This window comes from Myotis brandtii, unplaced genomic scaffold (genome assembly GCF_000412655.1).
Source record: "Myotis brandtii unplaced genomic scaffold, ASM41265v1 scaffold449, whole genome shotgun sequence".
NCBI classification, from domain to species: domain Eukaryota; kingdom Metazoa; phylum Chordata; class Mammalia; order Chiroptera; family Vespertilionidae; genus Myotis; species Myotis brandtii.
In genome coordinates this window covers 1,250,915-1,256,764 of record NW_005367171.1, presented here as the reverse complement: position 1 = coordinate 1,256,764, position 5,850 = coordinate 1,250,915, and the positions used below count along the sequence as shown (strand labels likewise).

Genomic DNA, 5,850 nt, shown 5'->3' with positions numbered 1-5,850 from the left:
CAAAAAAAGAGGTCTAGGCCTGGACTGTTTATGTTAATTCTACACCATAATTAATGCTTTCGTAAAAGTATAAAAGTAAAGGTTCTTTCTTTCTTTCTTTCTTTCTTTCTTTCTTTCTTTCTTTCTTTCTTTCTTTCTTTCTTCTTTTTTTGAACTCTAGAGTACTCAGAATACCTGTAGGTAGGGAAATTAGAAGTATGCAGGCTTTTCAACTTCTTTATAAAGTGAGGGTGAGGGAAGGACTGGTAGGGGGGGGGACAATGGGGGAATAAGGACACATTTATAATACCTTAATCAATAAAGAAAAAAGTTAAAAAAAGATAAAATGCTAGATAGTCAGCTGTTAACTACTTAGAACTACATTTCCCAGACTCTGCTTCCCTGAATAGTTGCAGAGTCCAGTCCACCAATAATTCACTTATGATGGAAGGGAAGGAGAATCATGATTCTGGAGGCTTAGAGTAGACTCTTCGGAAGACAGTGGAGTGGAGGTTTGCAGCATTTCTAGGAAACCTCTTGGAATCCGGGCTTTAGTGCTCTAGGCACTGACCAAGCTATTTATCTAATTTCAAGTTTATATATTGTGAATTTACCATGAAGCATGTTGAACTTACAAAAGCCTCCAATGCTAATTCGTATTATGACTTAGACTAAGTTGGTAGGCATGGAAGTGGGTTGTTTTTTTGTTTTTGTTTTCACAAGCAAAAAAATCACTCAAAGTGGGCTCTCAAGCGAGGCTACTAAAACACAAATCATATACATTTCTTATGATAATAGTCAGATGAAAAGAGCCTAGAGATAAATATAGCAAAATTTTAAAACTGTAGGTATTTTTAAAATTTATTATTTTTATACTGGGAAGACCAGTGGATTTTATATTTTTAAAGAAATTATATTTTAAATATTTAAAAGAAAAAAAAATCAAAAAATCATATTGAAGACCTATTTTATCAGATACAATAATTTGCAAGAAACATATTTGAAAATGGATATGTATGAGTATATACATTTCTACTCTACGCTATTTAGAATATTTTTTAGAATATATAGTTTACATCATTAATTTGCTTCTAGGCTTAAGGAAAGAATTTAATAAGAATAGACTACATTCATCTTAAGCCATATCACTTATGAAAAATGAGCAAAACCTGAAGAGTAAGACCTTGTCTCTCATCTCCCCGCCCCCCTCACTCAAGAAGCAAAATGATTGGGAAAAAAGACAGAGGAAAGTTAAAATGAGTATGTAAGGAATGTTTCTCCCCCATTTCACCCACCAGCCTCATTAATGTGGCACATTCTTGGAAGCAGTAAGCACTGAATCAGGACCTGGCTATCCCTCTATGCACAGAGCATTTTTCTATTTCTGTAGAGATTAAATTACCATTCATCACCACTACCTTAAATTAACATCCTACTGAGATCTTTAATAAAAAATACACTTTTAGACCTCTTTTGGTATATTAGTTTATAAAGTGATGAAATGGAACCCACTATTGTTCATCTCCCTCATAAAAGTAAACAGAGGGAATAGGTATAAAATCTGGTCCTGTGGCTGCATGCTGAACATCACCCATATCTTACCTTTAAATATAGCTTTCCTCGGGAAAGGAGCTCAACACTCTCTGAAACGTTTTGGAATATTTGCGTGTAGTATTTGGGGCTAATTTAGGAAGAGCTGGTACTTGTTTCCATCACTACCGTGAAGCATTTTTCATCAGCTCCTCAGCGGGACCCTTAGGGACACAGTGGGAGTCTGAGAGACTCGGGATTGAAGGCAAGCCTCCCACTCGCCATAGGAACACCTTGATCAGTATGGGCTCCCTGAATCTCTTTTCTTTCACTGACAAAATTGTGTTGAAAACACTTTTTTATAGAATTGTTGAGATGATTAGAAATTATACAGGGGTGGGCAAAAGTAGGTAAATTATAATAATAAATACAATTATTAACAAATAAAAATACAAGAATAAGCTCTGTTTTGCATACTCAGAACTGTAAGCCTACTTATGCCCACCTCTGCATATATGAAAAAGCAATAGTGTCTTGAACACTTATGTGCTTGGTACATCATTGGTATTATTCTTCTTCTATTATTTTAATATATTATAGAGTACAGACAAAATGTTTAATGATGAAGGCACTTTCTGAAAAAGTCAGATTTTTTACTAACTCATTTGGGATTGTCCAGAGAGAGAATTGAGCAAGGGAAGTGGAGAGATGAATATACAATGAACTACCTACTTCTCAGCATAAAACTACTTTCTGGTGGTAAAAAAGAGCGTCTAATATAGAGATCAAAGAAGAGGAATTATAGCAATAAACATATATAAAGTTGCCTTTTATATGATGGACACACCCATGACTAGAACACCATCCCAGACTTCTCTGGAGTTTAGTTCTTTGTATTCAACTGCCTACTCAGCATCTTCATTTGACTGTGTTATACATATCTCAAACAAACAAACTGGATTAATGCTCTTCCCTTACAAATCTTTCCTTCTGCACACTCTTTCTTGGTGTTTTATGACATATCCACTCAGTTGTTCATGCCAGAAACTAGGAAACTACTCTTCTCTTCATTCTTACCCCTCTGCTATCCACTCAGCCATTACATCCAGGGATAACTACCTCTTAAATAGTTATCAATAGCCTACTTCTTTCCAATTCCTCTAGTGCCATTATATTTAATTTATCACCATCTTTTATCTGAACTATTGCAATTATAACTTCTTAACTAATAGTTCTGCTTCCTCTTTTCTTACTCCACACTATTTTTAAAAAAACCCACAAAACTTCAGTTACAGTATTTTTCTTTTTATTCCCCAAAGCCATTTGGTTATGTCCCTCTCCCATTTACAAGTCTTCCACAGTTTACAATGCTTTGTGATAAAGTCTCAGACCTTACAAAAGCTTAAAAGAACCCACATGATAGGCCTACTTCTCCAGCTTAATTGAGAACCACTTCTCCCAACTTTCCTTAAACCTCAGGACCTTTACACGTGCTGTTTTTATGCCTGAATCCTTGCTCCCCTTGGTTGCCTGGCTAATTCACACTTATGTTTCAGAAGTAAGCACAAATGTCACATTCTCTCTGTTAAAGTAATTAAACAAGGAGGGTGTTAGACTGAGGTGGCTTTGATGCCTTAGCACCTAAGTAAGCAAACTAAAACCTAAGCCATTCTAAATTCCTGCAAATGACTCAAGGTTAAGAAATCAAAACCTAAGAACAACCAATTATAATCAGCCAGAAAGGCTTTCACAAATAAAGCAACCACTTAAGCTATAGTCAATCAAATAATTTCCTTGCTCTGTTTCTTCACCTTTTCTAGAAAAACTTTTTCCCCAACTCTTGTGGGCAGAGTGCTTCTGACCACTTTTGGTTTGGTATTGCCCAAATGAATTGACGTGTGCTCAAATAAACTCTTGAAATTTTTAATATGCCTCAGTTTACTTTTTCAACATCTCGAAAGCCTTTACTGAATTTATAGACTGGAATAGATCTCTCTGTTATGTGCTGTGATAACACATTACTTTTGTATCATTTATCACCATTATACTCATTCTTCACTTACTTTTTGAAATATCCATCAAATTGGACTGTAAACCTCTTGGTAGCAGTCACTTTTCAGTCCCTGGTCTCTAGACAACACGCTGTTGACAGGAAGCTCTTGATAATACCTGGTGAACGCATAAATAACACTATCAACAAGGATGCAGTAAAGGATATTTTTGCATTGAGCCTAAGGAATAATTCTAGCCCTGTATATAAACCCTTAAATATTACTTTGGCTAATTTCCTTAACATGGACAATTTCTTTTCTTAGGATTCATTTTTCATATGAGATTAGAAGAAGTTACATTATTTTATAGCTAGGGGACCTTTTGGTTTGTCATTGGATATACAAGTTAAGGACAGGGATCAGCTGCATGTAATGGGTCATCCTAGGAACAGTGGGTAAAACAACAGTGGTCCTCTCAAAGCAAGAAATTCAGAAGTAGGCAGCCTGATGTCTCAAGGAGAATAGGGCTGATTTTATTGTCTTTTCTCTCAAAGTTTGGTCAAGATGGGTGTTGCAGCTCTGGCCTATATACCTGCATTTCTGGGAGAAAGATGGAAAAAAGGATACATGTGACATCATATGAGTCCATTTTCTATTTAAGGTGCTTTTCCAGAAATTCTTCACAGTAAATTCATTTACATCTTATTGTTCAGAAATATCATTGTATGGTTTCTGTATCAGAACAGGAGTCTGAAAAATGAGTTTTAGGTAAAACTTTGCCAATACCAAGACAGACTCTTCCTTACTTAAACATACTGAATTTCAGTTTGTTTATGTAAAAACAAAGAAAAATAATATAGACTTTTCAAGATGTTTACTGAACATTAACCAAGATAACGTATTAACAATGGACCATTGGGATCTCTGCACATGTTGGATGTTAAAATACCAACTTCATTATCCAAATAATGTGAAAAAAGGTAATACCAGCTCACTGAGGGTTCTGGGTTTACTTAGAACTCAAGTCCACCTCCATGGATTATCAAAATTGATATAATTTTGACTACCAAAATGGAATATGGATATTTTAACGTAGAAATTATCTTGACTTTTGTGTTCTGAAGGAAAAAGTATAAACTGAATTCTTTCTAGAGTAGCTATATTTGAGCTTGGTTGTTGGAGAAAGGCTGGCTTCAGATTTCTCAAATTGTGAGGGAATCTATATATATAAAAGCCAAGCGACCAGAAAGACCAGTCATTTGAGCTTGGTTGTTGGAGAAAGGCTGGCTTCAGATTCCTCAAATTGTGAGGGAATCTTATATAATAAGAACCTAATATGCAAATCGACCAAACAGAGGAACGACCAGTGGAATGACTGGTCACTATGACACGCACTGACCACGAGGGGGCAGATGCTCAATGCAATAGCTGTCCCCAGCCCGCAGGCCCCAGGCCAGCCAAGGCGGGTGCCAGTGCCCCCCCACCACCATCGCCCCACTGGTAGTCCCACAGATCAGCCCTGATTGCCAGCCAGGCTTAGGCACCCTACCCATGCACAAATTTGGTGCACTGGGTCTCTAGTAAATAATGTGATGTCATAGAGAAAGTTTATTTGATTTGAATTTGATTATTTAATTCTACCCAATAAACACATGATAATTACCTTCTTTTTTTTTTTTGAAGTACAATTTCCATTTATTTTCCTTTCCCCCCAGAGAACTTTTCTTCACTCCTTAAAGACTTAGCTCCTTAAATGGGCTTTGGTGGAGGTTGTGGGGCAGCACCCGCCTGTGTAAATCAGGATGGGGGTGTTCGGTCCTTCGGAGCTTCACAAGAATGATTCCTGACTTCTTTGCTGTGAATGGCACAGCTCACACAGTAATGTAGTTTCACACACAGCTTGGGAAGCACATAGGCATCGAAGACACTCGCTTTGGAGATGTCCCTAACGGCTGCAGCCTCTGCTATGTTTCGAATGACAAACTTCTTAATGGCCTTGTCCTTGGGCACACACCGGGCACAGTTAGTGCAACTAATAGGCTGCACATGGCCTCAGCCTTTTTAGGCACGACTGTTATTCCTTCTTTTCTTGGTCATCTTGGAAACAAGGACCCGAGAGAGGCTGATAATTACCTACTTTATGTCAAATGCTCAGGAGATACAATAGAAGAGGAGACTTTTCCTTATCCTTAAAGCAGCGATATTTCTGCTGTTGTGCCACAGCACACTGGTGTGCTGCACGAATTTGTAAAACATGCAATACCTGACTATTTAGTCAGGGGAACTTACTCCTTTTCCCTTAGATTGTCAAATATAAAAATAAATGACTACAGGCAAAACAAAATAGCTT

The 5,850-nt window shown here is 37.1% G+C and overlaps 1 pseudogene; it reads right to left on the bottom strand.

The window, feature by feature from the left end:
* Positions 1 to 5,184: 5,184 nt before the first annotated feature.
* Positions 5,185 to 5,597, bottom strand: LOC102262409 (annotated as a pseudogene).
* Positions 5,598 to 5,850: the final 253 nt, after the last annotated feature.